The sequence below is a fragment of the Rattus rattus genome, chromosome X, assembly GCF_011064425.1.
Source record: "Rattus rattus isolate New Zealand chromosome X, Rrattus_CSIRO_v1, whole genome shotgun sequence".
NCBI lineage: Eukaryota > Metazoa > Chordata > Mammalia > Rodentia > Muridae > Rattus > Rattus rattus.
Genome location: NC_046172.1, coordinates 53,090,222 through 53,113,179, shown reverse-complemented (window position 1 = coordinate 53,113,179; position 22,958 = coordinate 53,090,222).

The following is a 22,958-nucleotide window of genomic DNA, read 5'->3' as shown; positions in this document are numbered from 1 at the left end:
AATATTATGAGACCGGTCTTTAGTGTATTCAGTGTCTTTTAGTGTATTACAATGTTTTTTCATTAGTAAGGGCTTAGCTTCAAACTCTGAGAGGCATGCAAAAGCAACAGCAATAGTCTATGTTGTTCCGTGAGTAATGTAGTAATGTCTTATGGATGATATTGAGATTTTTGTTTTTAGTTTATGGGCTTTTTTGTTAGATTATGGTTCCTGTGATATGCTTGGTCAGCCTAAGTGACATTAAGTTGGTTTAAGATGTGTGTGTGTGTGTGTGTGTGTGTGTGTGTGTGTGTGTGTGCAGCATAATTATAGGCAAATAGAAAATCTTTCAGGGTTTTCAAATAACCTTGTTATTTTGCCCTCATCTCTCCTCTTTCTGTGTTACCATTCCTACCCCTTGCCTAATTGGATCATTACCTTTACCGTTTTTTCTATACCTCTTAATATCACCTCTATCTTGTGATTTCCCTTTCAAGCCACCCCTTAGGATGTCCATCCATACTTTTCTAGTTCCCGGGATGACTCCATGTTGTATATTCCCATCTGAAGATTGAGAACTAAGAACTGCAGGTGAAAGAGAACATGAGGCATTTGTTTTCTGGGTGTGGATTACCTTACGCAATATGGCTTTTTTTCTAGATCAACCTATTTACCTGGAAATTTCATGATTTTACTTTCATTAAAACTGAATAGTGTTCCATAGTTTGTATGTATCACATTTTCATTATTGATTTATCTATTGATATTGAGGTTTTTTTCTTAGATATTGTGAATTGCGACCCTCTTCTTTATGATCTACACTTAGGAAAACGTTATTGAATCCATCAATTGTAACAACAAAAAATACCTAAAGATACTGCCAAATATTCCTTGGATGGAGAAAATTTCTTCCTGTGAGAAATACTTTTATAAACTGTGAGGACAAAGAGAGCCCTCTTACATTACTATGGGGCTATAATTTTTTTCTGCTAGAGAGAAGAATTCAAGAAATTATTGTTACATGTAAAAACGTAGATAAACCTAGCCTCATTCATATGTGTTAACTTTGTACACACGTCTCATACAGGGCTCTCCAGAGAAACAGTGAAGCAGAGATTTATTTTAAGACATCTGCAAATGTGTTGTGGGAGCTAGAAGTATGAGATTTGTAGGACAGACTGGCAGAATCAGAACGCTAAGGAAGAGTTATTACCATTTTGAAACAGACTTTTCTATGTTGAAATTCCAATTTTTTCCCTAAGGCTTTTTTATCTGGGTGATTGAGGGCCACCAATCTGACCAAGGCAGCACTCATACTGGAGTCTATTGATTTAAATATTAGTAATATCTACAAATTGTGTCTATAATAATATAGACTTTCATGTTTGATTTCTTGTGTACCATCATCTAGTTAACTCACATGATGGATGTTTGCCCGGAAACCGGGAAAGGGAATAACACTCAAAATGTACAAAATAAAATAATAAATTTAAAAAAAAAAAAAAAAAAAAAGGAAAAAAAATTCTCTGTTAAAAAAAAAAAAGAACTGCCATACTGTGTACAATTTTTAATTTTCCAAGAAATTATCTATAAATATAAATGTTGCCATATTGGTTATGATGCACAGTAATTCCTGAAAATCAAAATTTTGTAACTATCACTACTTACTTACCCCTAGCATCACACATAAGAGCTCAAGGAGGAAGGTATCACAGCAGCAGAGCATGCAGCCTCCAGTGAGGCAAGTCTGAGCCTGATTCTAGACTAGTCCCTACCACATTCTGTGTTAGGTTCAGGGATTTGTGGAATTTAAACTTTATCTTATTCCCTACCTTATTTTTGCCAGAAGAGACCTTAGGCCTTCATCAATATTTTTCTGCACCTGTTTTATGCTAAATCCAGTAAATAGAAAAGCTACTAAAGACACTGTATAGTTGTTTAAAACCCCAAACATTGGCTATATGATTTTTACAGAAAATATTTGCCATTCTTAGCTATACATTGCTGTAAACATGACATGTTCTCTCTCTCTCTCTCTCTCTCTCTCTCTCTCTCTCTCTCTCTCTGTGTGTGTGTATGTATGTGTGTGCATGTCTGTCTGCCTGACTCTCTCTCTTGTTTATCTGTGCTTCTGTCTGTCTTTCTTGAGAATGTAGGATTGATTATATGAGGCTAGACAGATGTACATCTCTGAAATGGTGAGATGCATATGAAGATGCTGCCACCTAGTTTGATGCTGATAGCAGTTTTCATATAATTTTGGAAGTGAGAAGAAAAGTGGTGATACACCACCATCTACTGAGAAAATCTGAGATTGCAGAACATTTGAAAAAAAATAAAAGTTTAATTCAGCTTCAGTTTTATTATTTATCAGAATCTCTTGATTTCTTAGTAGGAAATAGTGATTTCTGGATCATATTCTTCACTGATTTTAATAAAACATTCAAGGGAAACAAAGTTCATACCTTTTTAAATTTCCCTGTGTTTTATGTAGTTAGTGTCCACAGGAACACATCACTTTCTTGAGCAATCCATAGACTCAGTATAGCAGTAGTCCAGAGAAATCACTAAAGTAACAAGGCACAATTCTATGCATATAGAGTTGCAGTGATAATGTCCATTAAAAGACAAAAGTCTGTAGCAAATTAGGAGATTTTTCTTAGCTGTGCTAAGCTAGGAACTATAGGACTGAATAAGTAAATTTGGTAGAAATATGCAGGGCTGGTTTTAGGTGAAAGAGGAAGAAAACAGATGAACTTTAACAGGGAATCTATTGATAATTTGGTCAGACATTATTATAACAGGAGTATAGAATTGTACCCTGAAGGCATCAAAATGCTATAAAATTTCTGATAGTATTCACCAGGTGTAACACCTTCATCTTCAGCTTCTAGTACATGCTATATAGCCTCACAGTTGTGTATATCTATCTACGTTTTCCACAGGATCTCTGAGGCAGAATTATCAAACCTAATTCTTTTTATCCAGGCATATTCATCTTACTAAAAGTCACACCACCCCATAGGAACAACAATGCCAACCAACCAGAGCTTCCAGGGACTAAGCCACTACCCAAAGACTATACATGGACTAACCCTGGACTCCAACTGCATACGTAGCGATGAATAGCCTAGTAAGAGCACCAGTGGAAGGGGAAGCCCTTGGTCCTGCCAAGACTTAACCCCCAGTGAACGTGATTGTTGGCAGGAGGGTGGTAATGGGGGGAGGATGGGGAGGTGAACACCCATAGAGAAGGGGAGGGGGAGGGGTTGGGGGATGTTGGCCCTGAAACTGGGAAGGGGAATAACAATCGAAATGTAAATAAGAAATACTCAAGTTAATAAAGATGAAAAAAAAGTTATACCAGGAGCTACAACTATGTATTAGATTTCCTAGAAAAAACATATATATATATATATATATACATATATATACATATACATACATATATATATATATATATATATATATATATATATATATATATATACATCCTGTATGCGGCAGATTTTTTTCATAGTAACTTACAAGTCAGATAATTCCAACAGTGGGTGTCTCTGTGGGAGGGAGGATCCCTGTGCCTTTTGAACAGGCAGGGGAAAACAATCAGAGTAAGGTGTGAATTTAACTGGGATCACTTTTGCTAACTAGTGCTAGACCAAGACATCGAGAATCTGACCCAAATCATTTAACTTTAGTCATATTTAAGCACAGTGCAATTTTGAAAACTAAAATCTGGTTAAAATTATCTCAGTTATAAGTGCACATCAATTTTAAGACATGTTTATATTGAGATTCTTTACAAAGTACATCTGGCTTCTTTCACAAGAAATGTATGTAATGTTTTTAATTTTTTTTATTAACTTGAGTATTTCTTATTTACATTTCGAGTGTTATTCTCTTTCCAGGTTTCCGGGCCAACATCCCCCTAACTCCTCCCCCTCCCTTTCTTTGATTTGTTGGGTTTTTCGTTTTTTGTTTTTTGTTTTTTTTTTTTTTTTCAGAGCTGGGGACCAACTCAGGGCCTTGTGCTTGCTAGGCAGCGCTCTGCCACTGAGCTAAATCCCCAACCCCTCCTTTCTTTTATGGGTGTTCCCTCCCATCCTACCCCCATTGCCGCCTCCCCAACAATCACGTTCACTGGGAGTTCAGTCTTCGCAGGACCAAGGGCTTCCGCTTCCACTGGTGATCTGACTAGGATATTCATTGCTACCTATGAGGTCAGAGTCCAGGGTCAGTCCATGTATAGTCTTTGGTAGTGGCTTATTCCTGGAAGCTCTGGTTGGTTGGCATTGTTGTTCATATGGGGTCTCGAGCCCTTCAAGCTCTTCCAGTTCTTTCTCTGATTCCTTCAACGGGGTCCTGTTCTCCAGTTCAGTGGTTTGCTGCTGGCATTCGCCTCTGTATTTGCTTTATTCTGGCTGTGTCTCTCAGGAGAGATCTACATCCGCTCCTGTCAGCCTGCACTTCTTTGCTTCATCCATCTTGTCTAATTGGGTGGCTGTATATGTAAGGGGCCACATGTGGGGCAGGCTCTGAATGGGTGTTCCTTTTCTCTGTTTTAATCTTTGCCTCTCTATTCCCTGTCCAAGGTATTCTTGTCCCCTTTTAAAGAAGGAAAGTAAGCATTCACATTTTGATCATCCCGCCTTGAGTTTCATGTGTTCTATGCATCTAGGGTAATTCAAGCATTTGGGCTAATAGCCACTTATCAATGAGTACATACCATGTGTGTTTTTCTGTGATTGGGTTACCTCACTCAGGATGATATTTTCTAGTTCCAACCATTTGCCTATGAACTTCATAAAGTCATTGTTTTTGATAGCTGAGTAGTATTCCATTGTGTAGATGTACCACATTTTCTGTATCCATCCCTCTGTTGAAGGGCATCTGGGTTCTTTCCAGCTTCTGGCTATTATAAATAAGGCTGCTATGAACATAGTGGAGCACTTGTCTTTTTTATATGTTGGGGCATCTTGTGGGTATATGCCCAAGAGAGGTATAGCTGGATCCTCAGGTAGTTCAATGTCCAATTTTCTGAGGAACCTCCAGACTGATTTCCAGAATGGTTGTACCAGTCTTCAATCCCACCAACAATGGAGGAGTGTTCCTCTTTCTCCACATCCTCACCAGCATTTGCTGTCACCTGACTTTTTGATCTTAGCCATTGTCCCTGGTGTGAGTTGAAATCTCAGGGTTGTTTTGATTTGCATTTCTCTTATGACTAAAGATGTTGAACATTTCTTTAGGTGTTTCTCAGCCATTCGGCATTCCTCAGCTGTAATTCTTTGTTTAGCTCTAACCCCATTTTTTAATAGGGTTATTTGTCTCCCTCTTGGTCTAACTTTGAGTTCTTTGTATATTTGGATATAAGCCCTCTATCTGTTGTAGGATTGGTAAAGATCTTTTCCCAATCTGTTGGTTGCCGTTTGTCCTAACCACAGTGTCCTTTGCCTTACAGAAGCTTTGCAGTTTTATGAGATCCCATTTGTTGATTCTTGATCTTAGAGCATAAGCCATTGGTGTTTTGTTCAGGAAATTTTTTCCAGTGCCATTTGTTCCAGGTGCCTGCCCTAGTTTTTCTTCTGTTAGTTTGAGTGTATCTGGTTTGGTGTGGAGGTCCTTGATCCACTTGGACTTAAGCTTTGTACAGGGTGATAAGCATGGATTGATCTGCATTCTTCTAGAAATGTATGTAATTATTTAATTAGAGATAATGCTAAAGATTTAGGGTTTAGGGCAAGTGACTGAGATAAGCATAATGCCTGTGGGTACCTGGCCCTAAAACAACGTAGAAGTCACTTAGTTTGTTATAGAGCACAAGTGATATTATTCATGAGAATAGCTCTTATGGCCTAAAAGCAATGCTCAAACTTGAGGGAGAAAGAATCTGGTATAATTATAAACAAAATCTGGGAGATATGGGCAGAGCCCATATGGCTGATCAAACAGCAAAAGATCACCAGGTTGTAAACTACATTTCCCCCCAAATTCCAGGAAAACAGCAAGCATTTCATTCCTTCGAAGAGATAAGCCCCGAGTTTGACTTTCCTAGATTCATTCTCCAGTGCTAAACTGTGCCCAAGACCATTTTTCCCCTCTACGTATCATCAAATGGATAGTTCAAGAATCCAGTAGTTATTTAGTCTCATGAGTCTGGATCTCTTATATGCTGGAATCCAGAAGATATAAGTTCTAATGCCAGTGAAGGAATGAACTAGGCAGCAAGTAAAATGGCAAGAAGGCAAACAGCAAAAGCTTCTTTCTTCCTTGTCCTTTATACAGTCAGCCACTGGAAGATGTGGCCCAGATGAACTGAATTTAAGATGGGCCTTCTGGCCTCAAATGTTCCAATTAACTTAAAGTCCCTCACTGGCATGCCCAGATGCTTTGGTTTTTAATTAATTCCACATGTAGTCAAGTTGATAGCCAAGAATATCCATTACAACTCCATCTGCTATCAATTAGACAAATAATCTTGTCTTTATATCATGCTTAATTTTAAATGAAAACAATAATAAGGTCATAATTATTTCTAACATGATGCAACTATCTTATGTACAACACCAAACACAATGCATGTTTTAGAATAGGTGGCAATCTCCCTGAGGGATATTTTTTAGTAGATCAAAATTTAAATATGATAACCACTGGAGATGTCTAAATTGAGCTGATATTACATAATACAGAATTCAAAGAAAGAAAACAGAAATATCTGAAAATACCTATTCATTAGAAAATATGACCAGAAACAATGAATTGCAATCCTCATTTCTGTAACTGGTCACATAGCCTTAGCTCCTTTAATTAATTAGTAAATTAATTAATTTACTTATTATTTATTTTAAATTGGACATTTTTATTTATTTACATTTCAAATGTTATCCCCTTTTGCTGGTATTTGTAACTACCTTTATCTACTAACCATTCTGTTTCCTCCACTCTCTAAAGCTTCTCTGGAGGACTTTGTTCTGTTCCTAGAGGAACACACTTTTATTCCTAAAGGGTTTGTGTCCTTTGACATGCTGTCTGGATTGGGTTTATGTAGTTTCCCATTGTCTTTACTCCTAAAACACAGTAACAACAAAGGACGACCTAAAGAATCACCTGCATTGAAAGCGTAATCTTTTTACCTCCACTGGGGAGAAGCAATCCAATTTTCTATTGATAATCTTGATCAATCACCCTTCTTAACCCCTGTTATTCCTTTGTTAGCTTGTTTGCTTAAGGGCATCAAAAAACCAAAGTGTCTAGGACTTAGTCTAAACTTCCAATTCACTGGAATGTTTGTTGTGTTTCCTGGCTGGAGGCTTCAATACTGTGGAACCAAAACTCTAGGCCAGTAGAACTTAAAGCTGTGGGAACACTAAGCAATTCTTTCCTAGTGATCACTAGGGATGACATAAAACCATTCTGTTTTCTACCTCCTGATTCCTGGAACCATGGATGCTGTCTATGAGCAAGACTATGCATATCATATATTGGATGTTCAAAGTTATATACTACCTTCTCGAGGATTTGGCCCAACACCGCCAAGACACTGGTTCAAAACTCATACTTTAACTGTGTCTTCAAAGGCCATTCTATTAGTCTATAAAGTTAGAAGCTTCAGTATAGTGGGATACATGGTAAGGACCAGTGGATTCCAGATTCTGAACCTATTGATGCTGTTTTCTGGCTGTGAACTGAGTTCCTTAGTCAGAAGCAATATTGTATGGAGTATCATGATAGTGAGTATGCCTTTCTTGATTGTTATGGATGATAGTTTGAGAATAATTATGTCCAGGAAGGGTAAAAAGTAGATCAAAGAATTGAAATTTTCATGAAGGAAGTAGTCCAATGTAGTCAACCTGCCATCAGACCTGGCTGGTTAAGCTGGGAAATGCTGATAGTTTTTCATTATTGGTCTCTACTATTGGCAGATCTAGAACTCAGGAGCAGTTGTAGCCTGGTCAGATTTGATGAGTGGAAGTCCATTTTGTGAAGTCCCTGTGTAATATTCATCTCTATCAACAGGATCACTTTGTTTAAGGCTCAATTGGGCAAATGACAAGTATGTCAGAGGAAAGAGGCTGTCTGTCCAGAGAATGGGTCATCCTATCTACTTGACTATTGAACTTCTCTCTTAAAGTCACCCTTTGATAAGGATATGTATGGGACACAAGTATCTTCACATCCTTCCCCCATTTGGAGAAATCTATCCACATATTTCTTCCCAAGCTGTCTTCCTTGGTAATTTTCCAATCATTCTCTTTTCAAATCCTCAATCATATGGACCATGAGTCAGTGACAAGTCTCATATCTGACCCATTTACCCTTCCAAATAGAATGTTCTAAACATAATGACCATATGCACTGCACTGTCTTATGATCTGTCCACTGTGATGATTTTCCTTCATATGTGGTTAAATTTATTGAAATGCAGCAGCTATCTACTTCTGTGTGGTGCCTTTATAATGTGCAGAACCATCAATAAACTAGACTTTGTTTTTCCCTTCTTCAGTCAACCAATCATAGAGTACACTTCATGAGGTACATGTTACAAACAGTCAGCATTGTAACACCAGTAAAAACCAAAGGAACTTGGTTAACTCCTTCATATAACTTCCTTGTGCCTGCAGGACTGATCACACACACACACACACACACACACACACACACACACACACACACACATACCACTTCCATTTCATAATGGGTTACTAATGTGCAAAAATCTATTTATGACTTTTAGGGTAAGATAGTACCCAGCACATGATGGTAGTAAGATTAATTTACATCGTAATTTGGTGGCTTATTATTAACCATTCAGTTTCCACTAAGGCCAAGTAGCAGGTAAAGAGCTATCTCTCAAAGGGAGATGCTCCAAAATTTCAAAGGTCTCTTGTGTGACTTACTATAGAGGGTATCAAAGGTTTAGAACAGTATCTCAATCAGCCCCTGATACCTCAAGTACCATCGGTGCTGCTGGATCATATGGCAGATCAGCCTAGACCTGTTGAAGATCCTTCCGTTCCAGACCCAATTCAAAGCTAGCACCTTTGGAGTCACTTAATATATAGGCTATAGTAACATATCCAAGTGAGAAATGTGCTCCCTCCAGAATTCAAAAGGGAACAATATTCACCCATAAACATTGAGTTTCTTTTTTGGTAGTAGGAAGGGCCAGGTGCTAGAAATTATCTTTCAGTTCAGAAACATTATCTCTGTATGCCTCACACCACTAGACTCCTAACATATTATTGAGATAAAAGGCCTTTGAACTTTGGTTGGATTTATTTTCTATCCTCTGACATGTATATGTGTTACGAACAATTCCAATGAGTTTTCTACAATATCATAGACTAATGTGGTATTTTGTGGAAGAGAAAGACAATCAGAATCTCATTAAACTAGATTATGATACTGGGGTAGAGAGTTGATACACCCTTGAGGTAACTGTAAAGATATACTTCTAGCCTTGTCCACTGAAAGCAAATTGCTCCTGGTGGTTTGTAATGGCCAGAGAGAGAGTGGTTAAATGGAGATTTTGTGGGAACTCATCTATGTCTTTGATGGTGGCACTAATTTCTGCATTTCCTCCAGGGGTGACACATTGTATTTCATCAACTATTTTGTTGGTAGAGGAAATTGCAATGACTTCTATTTGACCTTTCCAATCATAATAACCCTCACTCTACATGTCAGAGAACCAAATATGGGAATTCTGCCAGCTTTTGTGTATACTTATCCTAATGATACACTTTGGAATTAGGAAAATTACTGCAGGTTGTATTATGTGACCCAAAAGACCTACTATGTTTGGACTTCAGCCTAAACTCCATTAATCACCTGACCTCTGTAAGACCTTTCTTCAACCACAGAGCCACAATGCATCTTGTGGTTGCTTGGAATCAGTATCAAAAGAAAAATATCAAGCTTATAAAAATGTCCTCTAAGACTAAAACTTTATGATGACTTTTCTGGTGGCAATCACTAGGTGAAGTTCCTTTATCTTTAGTTTTTAGTATGGACTATAAAGCTTTAAAGTTGTCATAAATACATCTAGATTCTTCCACAGCAACTCTGAAGAAAATTACCATGACATATTTACTGAGACATATCCTTCTCACTCAGAGTTTAATCAAAATCAAGAAGTAGAAGTAAATACCCATAAAATGTATGGCTATTGAAAACTGAATGAATAAGAGGGAACAGAAGAAGTGTCTATTGTTTTGGGGGGTTCTTTGTTTTATTTGCATTTAGAAGCTTATTTACTTCAAATAACCCATTAAGTCAATGTTCTTTGGTTGCGTGGCCTATTAAATAATAGAATGGTTTTCATACTAGGTTACTTGACTACAGCATAGCTAGACTCTGAGCTACAACAAACACCTAAGCTGCTGCTGCATTTGTGACCCTCAGAAAATATCGCACATAATTAATCTTTGTTGTGTCATAATTTTTAGGTACTTTGAAACATAACAGTTAAATTGAAGGGATATTATTTTATTTTTTGCATTTATTTATCTAGTTAGTTAGTTACTTTAAATCCTATCTGATGTTTCCCCTCCTCCCCTTCCTGGTCTCTCTCTCACACAGTCCTTACCCTTTCTCTTTCTCCTCTGAGAGCTTAGATGCCCAGCGTGAGTATCTCCCCACCTTATCACATCAAGTCTCTGAAGATTTAGCTGTATCCTCTCCCACTGAAGCAAGACAAGGCAGCCCAGCTAGAACAACATATTCCACAGATAGTCAACAGCTTTTCAGATAGTCTCTATTCCAGTTGTTCAGTATCCACATGAAGATCAAGCTGCACGTCTGCTGCGTATGTGCAGGGAGATCTAAGTACACCCCGGGTATGTTATTTGCTTAGTGGTTCAGACCGAGAGCCCCATGGATCCAGGTTAGTTGACTCTGTTGGTCATTTTGTGGAGTTCCTATCCACTCTAGGGTAGTTAATCCTTCCACAACTCTTCCAACAAAACTCGCTGAGTTCTGTTTGGCTCTGAGTCTAAGTACCTGTTTCAGTCAGCTGCTGGGTGGAGCCTCTCAGAGAACAATTTGTTAGATCCTGTCTGCAAGCATATCGATATCATTAATACTGTCACAGATTGGTTTGCCTACCTATGGGATGTGTGTCTCCAAGTTTGGCTAGTTATTGGTTTGATTACATCCATCATTTTCTGTCCATCTTTGTCCTGCATTTCTTGTAGGACAGGGACAAAATTTTGGGTTGAAAGTTTTTGTGGGTGGGAATTCTTTTGAGAGTCCATAGATATCAGGACAATATATTTCGATGTTAAAACTACCACAACTCCCCTTCAAATTCCCTCAGAGTATCCCAAACGCATTCTTCTCCTAACTTCATGTCCTCTTCATATTTACTTTTGATTTGGTTTTTATATCCCATTGGGCCCACACAGTTGTCAGCAGCCATCATAGGATAAGCTAATAACTAGCAGGTGATCTTCCTGAAATGACTTCGCTTTAGATTATATCTACAATGAAGCTCTGACAGGCAAGACCCAGGAGAAAATCATTTAAGAAAACGTTCCTGCTATTAATATGCTTTTCCTGCTATTATTAAACATATATGAGAATCACTAGTTATTAGTCCACCCTTTTGAGCAGATCTCTGCAGATCTGCAAAGGTGTACTGTATTATAATGATGCTATATAGACAAATAGATGACTTCTTAGTAATTAAGGGTGGTCCTATAAGAATTGTTAAAATTATATCAGTATTTATTAAGCTCTTTTATAGTGGGACTGCTATTAGGTCCTTTTCTGAAAATTAAAACTGCAATGAGAACTCTGTCATTCTCCCATGGGTCACCAATTATTTGCTTCTAGATAATAACAAGACATTCTACTATTCAGAGCACATCTCAAGAGCTTGTAAAACAATTAATCAAAGGTCATAAAAAGGAAACTAGTGATTGATGATAGGTACTAGGACAGTCAAATACAGAGGTGAATGCTAGCAGCAAACCACTGAACTGAGAACAGGACCTGCTTTGGGAGAGTTAGAGGAAGGATTGAAAGAGCTGAAGGGGCTTGCAACCCCATAGGAACAACAATGCCAACCAACCAGAGCTCCAAGGGACTAAACCACTACCCAAAGACTACTCATGGAATAATCCAGAGTTCCAACTGCATATGTAGCAGAGAACAGTCTTGTTGGGGCACCAGTGGAAGGGGTAGCCCTTGGTCCTGTCAAGGTTGGACCCCCAGTGCAGGGGAATGCTGGGGGAACCATAAGGGAGGGGTGGATGGGGGAACAGCCATATGGGGGAGTGTAGGGGATAGGGGGCTTATGGACAGGAAACCAGGAAAGGAAAACATTTTGAAATGTAAATAAAGAAATATATCTAATAAAAATGAATGAAAAATATTGGTTTATCTATACAAAACTATCCTAATAACTTATTTATGATTTTTAACTTTCAGTAAATCTGTGAAGCTGTGAAAAGTGATGAATTTTTAGCCACATAATTGCTCCTAATTGATATGAATGCAAACATTCACTGTTGTAAACTTCTTATTCGATTTATGATTTTGATTTCTGTAAATTTGTGGTGAACTTTCACCGTGTAATCATGTATTCTGAAAAATGTTTAAGGGCTGAGGACAAAGGAAGAGCTGAGATGATTATAGACAGAACATTTTTTAGTCAGGTCTGAACAGAACTTAAGAGAGAGTAGAAGGAACAAGCAGACTTCTCCTTCGCATGAGACAGAACTGGTCTTTTCTTAATAACAAGGTAGGCTTTGTCTAATTAAAGGAACAAAGCTTTCTTCTTACAAACGTGGGTTTAATCGATTTAGCATTAAAAGGGCAGAAGCTTTTTTCTTTTTGTATGAAATAAAGACTGGAGCTCATTTTTTATCCAGAATTAATGAGTTCTTTCTGTTCTGGTGATTGATCTTTTGCTCCAAATGTGTATGTAAACACGGATGTGTGTGTGTGTGTGTGTGTGTGTGTGTGTGTGTGTGTGTGTGTGTGTGTGTGTGTGTTTGTGTAAATATGTAATTATGACAATGTATGCAAACTGGACCAAACTGGTTTGAATGGAAGTGTATAAATATGTATGCGTGAAACTGTATATAAATTTATGTGAGTTTATGCACATTTGCTTATGTAAAAGTTTTTCCTTCTGTGAGTGTTATTCTCTTCTCTTGATTCAATAGAAGTTCATTTCTCCAAAAAGAGGGAGAAAAAATTTTCCCTTTTCCTGCTTGGGATCTTTCTGTTTTCTCCCATTTTCTTAGCTTTTTAGATAATTTTTTACACAAGAAATAAACACTATAATCACTTTACAAATTGTCACTTTTTCTTCCTGTGTCTTCTACTAGCAGGCTGAAAAAGCTGAGCAATTCCTGCTAAGATAGGACAGAGGCCGCATTATTTAATCCTCCCCTGTTAGGCTAAAGGTGTTAATCACCTAAGCCAGCAGCTTTTTACCCCGGAAAGAACAAGTTTTTAGAGTTTTTAGAAGATATCATAAACATTTCAGTATTGTTAGAGAGCTAGAACATCAGGAGACCCTCAGTTTTTAAAGCCACACCAGAGTTCTACTCTGTGCTCATTCTCTACCCTCTCCAGGCATGGAGGCTCTGGGCATGTAGTGTTCACAAAGCAAATGAGTCTGAGATCACTGACTGGAACAAAAGCAACATACAATGAAATCTGTATAGACTGTAGTCTTATGAGAAAAATAAGCGGCCTGTACTTGTAGCCACTAATTACCAATAGTTCTTTAGCAAATGCTAAGACCTTGTGTAGCCCTCCCCTATACATGATAGAATTTTAACTCCTTAAATTTTTCTAATCCTGTTCACATAACCAAAGCAGCTGTGAGCTTGTGAGGGCAAATTCCATGTCATGTACAGAATACAGAATTCCATGGCACTTCTTTCCATCATCTGACCTTATCTAACTGCTCTGCTTTTACATATTACTTGACCTTTCCCTCCTGTCTCTCCTGTGGCTTCTTATAATTTCTTTTTTCTGTGTGCTTATTGTTTTGTATTATTGTGTGCCACAGAAATTTTATTTTCTGGTCCAATATATTTGATATTTTGTATGCTCCTATACCTTGTTTTTTGTTACCTTCTTTAGATTAGGGGATTTTTCTTCATTAATTTTGTTGAAAGATTTTTCTGTGTCACTAGCATGGGTTTCTTCTTCCTCCATTCTTATTATTTGTAGATTTGGCCTTTTTGCCATGTCCCAGGTTGTCTGGAATATACATGCTTGGGCTCTTCCTTCCTTCCTCCTTTCTTTCTTTCTTTCTTTCTTTCTTTCTTTCTTTCTTTTTTCTTCCTTCCTTCCTTCCTTTCTTTCTTTCTTTCTTTCTTTCTTTTTTCTTCCTTCCTTCCTTCCTTCCTTTCTTCCTTCCTTCCTTTCTTTCTTTCTTTGATTTAAAGGTTTCCTGTTGAGGTATACATTTCATCTACCTTTTCTCAGTGTCTGTGGTTCTCTCGTCCTTGTCTTATACTCTGGTGGTGAAGATTACCTCTAAGATTTTGCCTGACTTCGTAATTTTTTATTTCTGGATTTATAGCAGTTTCAATTTTCTTTAGTGTTTCTATTTAGTGAATGGATTCTACTTTCATGTCATGAATTGTTTTCATGATTTCATTCAACTGGTATTTTCACAGATTTCATTAAGGGATTTATTCCTAACCTCTTTAAGGTCTTTGAACATACTTATGATTGTTATTTTAAGTCTTTGTCACATGCTTCAGCTATATTACATTTCTCAGAGACCACTGTAGTAGGTTTACTTGGTTTTGATCAAGGCATATTGGCTTAGCTGTTATAGTTTTGCATTGGCATCTGGTCACCTGAAGTGATGATGGCTGATGTGATAAGTGTTGATATCTGCTTTTGTCTTTGTTGTGTGAATGTTCCATTCCTTTATTTATGTTGCCCACTATAGATCTGATGAAAGTGTGGTGGTTGTGTGTTCTTTGGTACAAACTGCTTCTGCTGGCTGATGGGTGGCAGACATGAATAGAGATGTGATAGGAAAAATGGGTAAGTAAGAGGGACAACTGGAAAGAGCTAAGGTCATCTGCTCCACATCTAGAGACAGGGTTCATGTGTAGTTGAAAGGTGTGGTGTGAGAAGGGGCTTCTCAGTGCAGGCTACAGTAAGTTGAGAATGATGTGGGGAGACAGGGATGAAAAATATAGATAGATACTGTGTCCATTCCAAGAGTTAGAGTCCAGTGAATAGAGTTGAGATGAGACAAGGGGGATGTGCAACCCATTTTATAAGGCTGAGGGTGGGAATCAAAATATTGTAATGGAAGAAAGGAAGGAAGTATAGTATGAACCATGTATATGAGTATGAGCCTGATGTGACCATTGCAGTCTGAGGTAGAAAGTGATGCAAGGTATTGAGGGATAACACAAATGAATAGGAGTGGGTTAGAAAGGAAGGCTGAGAGAGTCAAAGTGATAAAAGCTGTATTCTCACACAAGTATTGGACTCAGAGAATGGAAGGGGTCTCCTCTGCTAGACAGGGGAGGCATAATGGAAAGACAACAACAAGGTAAACTTTTCTTGCTGAGTCCCAGCTGGGTGTGCCTACTGGCAGTCCCAGGTAGAAAGGTTTCTAGGTATATGGACATGACACAAAGGAATGGGAATGGTCTAGAAGGAAAGACTGCGAGGGTCAACAGACAAAATAAAGCTGGTTCAGCACTAAGGTCTGACAGTAGTCCCCAAGGGATGTAGATAGGGTAGGAGGAGTAGTACCTGCTAGCAGACTATTATGGGATAAGGAAGAGAATAAGAAGATTGTAATGGAAGAGAGTAAGGAGAGTGAAAACTTCCTATCTGAGTCTCCACCTAACATGGCCACTAGATGTTCCAGGTAGAAAGTATTTTAGATACAACAGCTGACACACAAAAAAAATTCAATATAATTTATATTCACATTAATGTGCTTAGTTACAAAGCCTTATAAATGGAAAGAATTATTTTTGTAAAATAAAGCATATCTTTATTTATAATCATATCTGATTTAAATGTTTAGATTAAATGTTAGACTTCAGAATTTTGAATAAAATGTACAAATCATTTATTGTCTATGAATGTTTAAATGGAATGATTACAGGGGAGATTGACTTGTACTTTGTAGAATCACTATATAAATATATAGGTAGAATACATATGTCTCTTACATAAATACATGGTTGAATATTATTTTCTATTTGAAATGATATTATAAAAAAGAAGACTTTCAAAAACAATTGTGATCCCATGAAGACAGAGCTATACTTAATAGACTGAATGTTATTATAAAACATCTAAAAGCATGTTTCTTTTTGTTTTCCATTTTGTTAGGATTTAGGGAGAATTTCACAGGTTTTTTCTATATATTTTTATATTTGCATTTCAAATGTTACCCTCTTTCCCCAACCCACCCAACCACCCCTTCCTGCCTGCCCACACTGACAGTCCCCTACAGTAGGGGGTCCAGACTTGGCAGGACCAAATGCTTCTACTTACTTTCTGCTACATATGCAGCTGGAGCCATGAGTCTGTCCATGTGTCCTATTTGGATGGTGATTTAGTCCCTGGGAGCTCTAGTAGGTTGGTATTGTTGTTCTTATAAGGTTGCAAACCCATTCAGCTCCTTCAATCCTTTCTCTAACTCCTCCAATGGGGACCCCACTCTTAGTTCAATGTGTGGCTGTGAGCCTCAACCTCTGTATTTGTCAAAATCTGGCATAGGCTCTCATGAGACAGCTATATCAGGCTCCTGTCAGCATGTAATTCTTAGCATCACAGCATACAGGTGGCTGTATGTATATGGGCCCCTTGCAGTGGAGCAGGCTCTGAATGGCCATTCCTTCCGTCTCTGCTCCAAACTTTGTCTCCCTATCCCCTCCTGTGAATATTTTGTTCTGTCTAAGAAGGACTGAAGCATCCATTCTTTGTTCTCCCAACTACTTGAGCTTCATGTAGTCTGTGGATTGTATGTTGGGTAATTTGAGCTTTTGGGCTAATATCCACTTATCAAGCGAGCCCATATCATGTGTGTTTTTTTGGTGACTGGGTTACCTCACTCAGGATGATATTTTTCTAGTTCCATCCATTTGCCTATGAATTTCATAAAGTCATTGTTTTTGATAGCTGAGTAATATTCCATTGTGTAGATGTACCACATTTTCTGTATCCATTCCTCTGTTGAAGGGCATCTGGGTTCTTTCCAGCTTCTGGCTATTATAAATAAGGCTGCTATGAACATAGTGAAACCACGTGTCTTTTTTTTATATGTTGGGGCATCTTTTGGGTATATGCCCAAAGAGGTATAGCTGGATCCTCAGGCAGTTCAATGTCCAATTTTCTGAGAAACCTCCAGACTGATTTCCAGAATGGTTGTACCAGTCTGCAACCCCACCAACAATGGAGGAGTGTTCCTCTTTCTCCGCATCCTCGCCAGCATTTGCTGTCACCTGAGTTTTTGATCTTAGCCATTCTCATTGGTGTGAGGTAGAATCTCAGGGATGTTTTGATATGCATTTCCCTGAAGACTGAGGATAATGAACATTTTTAGGTACTTCTAAGCCATTCCATATTCCTTAGCTGAGAATATTTTGAAAAGCTCTGCACACCATTTTTAGTAAGGCTATTTGATTCTCTGGAGTCTACCTTCTTGAGTTCTTGTATATATTAGATATAAGCCTTCTATAATGTGTGGGATTGGTAAAGATGTTTTGCCAATCTGTTGGTTGCTGTTTTTTCCTAATGACTGTGTCTTTTGTGATATTGAAGCTTTGCAATGTTATGAGGTCCCATTTGTCTATACTTGATCTTAGAGCATAAGCCACTGGTGTTTATTCCAGGAAATTTTTCCCAGTACCCATGTGTTCAAGGCTCTTCCTCATTTTTTCTTTCATTAGTTTGAGTGTATTTGGTTTTCATGGAGGTCCTTGATTCACTTTGACTTATGCTTTGTACAGGTGATAAGAATGAATTAATTTGCATTCTTCTACATGCTGATCACCCTTTGAACTAGCACCATTTGTTGAATAGTTTTAGCTCCTTTCTCAAAGATCAAGTGACCATAGGTGAGTGTGTTCATTTCTGGGTTTTCAATTCTATTCCATTAATCTACCTGCCTCTGTACCAACACCATACAGTTTTTTTTTTTTTTTTACATTTGCTCTGTTATTCAGCTTGAGGTTAAGGATACTGATTCCTGATGAATTTCTTTTATTGTTAAAGATAGTATTGCTATCCTGGGTTTTTTGTTATTCCAAATTGCTCTTTCTAACTCTATGAAGAATTGAGTTGGAATTTTGATACAGATTGCATTGAACATCTAGATTGCTTTTGGCAAGATGGCCATTTTTACAATATACTTGCCAATCCATGTTCATGGAAGATCTTTCCATCTTCTGAGATCTTCTTTACTTTCTGACTTCAGAAACTTGAAGTTCTTGTCATACACATCTTTCACTTGCTTGTTTAAGTCACACCAAGGTATTTATATTATTTGTGACTATCATAAAGTGTTTTGTTTCCCTCATTTCTCTCTCAGCTTCTTTATCCTTTGAGTAGAGGAAGGCTACTTATTTGTTTGAGTTAAATTTTATATCAAGCCACTTTGCTGAAGTTGTTTATCAGGCTTAATATTTCTACAGTGGAACTTTCATCATCACTTAAGTGTATTATCATATCATCTGCAGATAGTGATATTTTGACTCCTTCCTTTACAATTTGTATGCCTTTGACCACCTTTTGTTGTCTGATTGTTCTAGCTATGGCTTCGAGTACTATATTGAATAAGTAGGGAGAGAGTGGGCAGCCTTATCTAGTCCCTGATTTTAGTGGGATTGCTTCAAGTTTCTATCCATTTACTTCGTTGTTAGATACTGGTTTGCTGCTTTATTACTTTTACACTGTTCAGGTATGGACCTTCAATTCCTGATCTCTCCAAGACTTTTAACAGGAAGTGGTATTGAATTTTGTCAATTCTTTCATAGCATCTAATGAGAAAAGCATGCGTTTTTTTTCCCTTTGTGTTTGTTTATATAGTGGATTACTTTGATGGATTTCTATATATTAAACTGTCCTTGCATCCCGAGGGATGGAGACTACTTGATCATGGTGAGTGATCATTTTGATATGTTTATTGAAACAAAAAGTGTTTTAAGTGTAACAACTTTGGGAGTTAGTTCTAGATTTTAAATCCATTTGGAACTAATGTTCAGAAAGAGACTTGTATTTTCTAAATTCATTTTTATGAGAATAACTATTTCTTGAAAAACTTACTTTGATCAATTACATTTAATTCACTCAATGTCACTTATTGGTTTAATATATTTATGCATCCCTTTATTAAATTCTACTGATTGAATTGTCTATCTAATGTCACCTGTCAATTCTTGTAGGTATATTGATGGTCATATAATTATTGTGCCAATTGACCAGCTTTGTTCCTCAATATTTTGTGGCTATGTGGTAATTTCACCTAAACTTTAGAATCGTTGTCTCAATATCAGTGTAACTCCTGATTATCAAGAATAATAAATTATTTTTGTCAGATCTTCTATTCATTAAAATATTTAAAAATTATATTGATTTACTGATTTATGGTATATTCATGTTCTTGTATCCATGTGGGAAGACAGGGCACCTTTAAGGACTCATTTCTGTCCTTATACCATATAGGTCTCAAGGACTGAAATAACTCTATCATGTTTGATTAAGCACTCTTTTAGTCATGGTTCCATGTTATTGGCTGTATTGACATTCTTATATTTCTAGCTATTATTCTTTAGTGGTAAATTCTCGGAAATATACTTGGATTTCATATGAGCTCTACCCCATTGTTAGTTCATCATTTTAGGGAATCTTTATATTATTATTTAAAGTTTCCATTTTTGAAAACATACTTTATCTATTTAAAAATCCTTAAGATTTTATGATCTAATTGTGCACTGGTACTAAGAACCCATGTGCTTTTTTTTCTTTTTATTTGTTTATTTTATTTACATTTCAAATGTTATCTCCTTTCCCAGTTTCCCATTCCTAAACCCCCTATTCCCACTCGCCCCACTTCTATGAGAGTGTTCCCTGACCCAACCACCTACCACTTCCTGCCTCACTTCCCTGATGTTCCCCACACTGGGGGGGTCGAGCCTTGACAGGACCAAGGCCTTCTCCCCATTGATGCCCAACAAAGTCATCCTCTGCTACATATGCAGCTGGAGCCATGGGCCTATCCATGTGTACTCTTTGGATGGTGGTTTAATCCCTGGGAAAACTGATTGGTTGGTATTGTTGTTCTTATGGTGTTGCAAATCCCTTCAAGTCTTTTGATCCTTTCTCTAACTCCTCCAATGGGGATCCCATTCTCAGTTCAATCGTTTGCTGCTACCATTTGCCTCTGTACTTGTCATGCTCTAGTAGAGCGTCTCAGGAGACAGTTATATAAGGCTCCTGTCAGCATACACTTCTTGGTATCAGCAATATTGTCTGTGTTTGGTGGCTGTATTTGTATGGGCGGGGTCTCCAGTTGGGGCAGTCTCTGGATGGCCTTTTCTTCAGTCTCTGCTCCAAACTTTGTCTCTATATTTCCTCCTATGAATATTTTTGTTCCCCCTTCTAAGAAGAACTGAAGCATCTGTACTTTGGTCATCTTTCTTCTTGAGCTTCATGAGGTCTGTGGATTGTATCTTGGGTAATCTGAGCTGTTGGACTAATATCCAATTATCAGTGAGTGCATACCTTGTGTGATATTTCTGTGGTTTTTTTTTGTGTGTGTGTGTATGTGTGTGTGTGTGTGTGTGTGTGGGTGTGTGTTTGTTTGTGTGTGTTTGTGTGTGATTGGGTTACCTCATTCTTATATAGCAGATCTGCAGCTTGGTTTTTATGAGTGTCCCCCAACAACTATAACAGCAGACTATCTCTGATGTCAAGTCTGGCAAGACCTTGATGAGGACAGAATGACATGGTTCCTGCCCCTGGAACAGGGCCAGAAGGCATGGGCCTCCATGAGTGCCAATCACTGCTGTGAACATAAGTCTTGTTTGTATAATGTACATATTTTACTTTCCTTCTAGGAATGTCCTCCTTGTTAACATTAATGGCTCCATAATAATCAAAGACAGCATGAGTCCAGGAGGGGAAGGTGCATGCGGCTAATATCTTAACAAAATTGTAAATGCCTTGACATTTAAGACACCCTTAAAGCTGCGGAAAATAACTCTAAAATATTGAGTTCAAAAATATATAATTTCTCATCTACGCAAAAATATAATGATGTAATATGAGTTGTATTAGGAGCTTCACAGTTCTAAAAGAACAAAAGCAGTCACACCATGATCCACGTTGTCAGAAAGATACAAATACAAGCAGATACAAATGCAGACAGAGTTCTGAGTTCCTGGTTAGTCTGGGATGGAGCAAATTTAGATCCAGGCATGGCTAGAATGGTAATTCCTGGGAAAGGTTCCAGCCAGGTATTTTATTGTTTGTTCTTATTTGTGCTTCTGTCTCTTCCTAAGAGTCAAGGAGCTAAGGTCATAAACTGCTGATTCATAGGATGGTCAAGAGGGAACCGGTATAAATAACTGAATTCATTTTAAATAAAAACTGGATTTTGTTGTGCTAACGTGAACTAGCAGGAAAGCGATAGCAGGATTATTATTCAAATTGTTTTCTAGCAAGAGCTGAGATTTCTGGAGATCTCTGGAGAGCAAACACAGCTCTTCAAGATTTTTTTCTAACAAGATTTCTGATTTTGGTCAGAAAAACACATGGAGAGCAAACAAAGCTCTTATAAAAATTTTCACGCTCTTTTAGAATGAATTTCTAGTAAGATTTGTGACTTGCTCAGAAGATCAAGCAATTTTTACACCACTATTTCCGACTTTGGTCAAAACCCCATAAACTATCCAGAGAGTTTTTAGAGTTTTTACTAGCAGAGAACAATGGCTCAACCACAGAGAGCTGTATCAAGTAGAAAGCAGACTGTCTCAACCAGAGAGGTTTGCTTTTTTTGTTAGAACAGCAAGAAAAAAGCTGTTTAGAGCAGAGCAGAACACAGAGAGACAGCAGTCTGCAAAGCTGTCTCAAGCAGACCACAGAGCCAAGAGCTATCTACAGAGAACTATCTAGAGAGCAGGAAATAAGCTACAAGTTTGAACCCATGATTTGACTTCCAGTCATTTGCTTTGCTGCTCCCAGACGACCCTTTTCTCAGAACCCCTCTCCCAGCTGAGGTTGGTCCTCGGCAGCCTGATTCTGTTGCCTGTCTATTGATCCTGTTCCCCTAACCCAGGTATCTTGTTTGAAATCAGTGGTAAAAGATGTGCCTAGCCCTACAGAGACTTGATGTGCCAGGGTTGGGGTATACCCAGCAGGATCAACCCTATCAGAAAGTGGAGGGAGAAGGAGGAAGGGTTCTGTGAGAGGGTCTTTGAGGGTGACTGTGATCATTATGTAAAGTTAATTGCGAAGATAATAGAGGTAAAATAGAATCCTTGTGTTCAAAATGTATGGCTGAGTCCATTAATTCCAAGATTAACTCTGTTACCAAGTGAAGGCATTATTCCTCAAGTACCAAGTCCTTTGCTTTTAATGTTTTAGAACTTAGCTATGTAAGAAACTGTTGATCATCCCACATTATTGCATTTTTTTCTTGTTTCTGATGGTGGTTTTATATTATTTTTTAAATTTTATTTTGCTTGGATATTTTATGTACTTACATTTGAAATATTATCCCCTCTTTCCCCTCTATCATACCCCCTCCCCATCCCCCTACTTCACACTCCCACCTCAATGCTCTGGACACCCCCACTCCCACCCACCCACTCCCACCTTAACATCCTGACAATCTCCTACACTGGAGAAATAAACCTTCACAGAACATAGGACTTTTTCTCCTATTGATACTGGACAATGCTGTCTCCTGCTATATATGCAGATAGAGCCACAAGTCTCTCCATGTGTACTCATTGGTTGGTGGT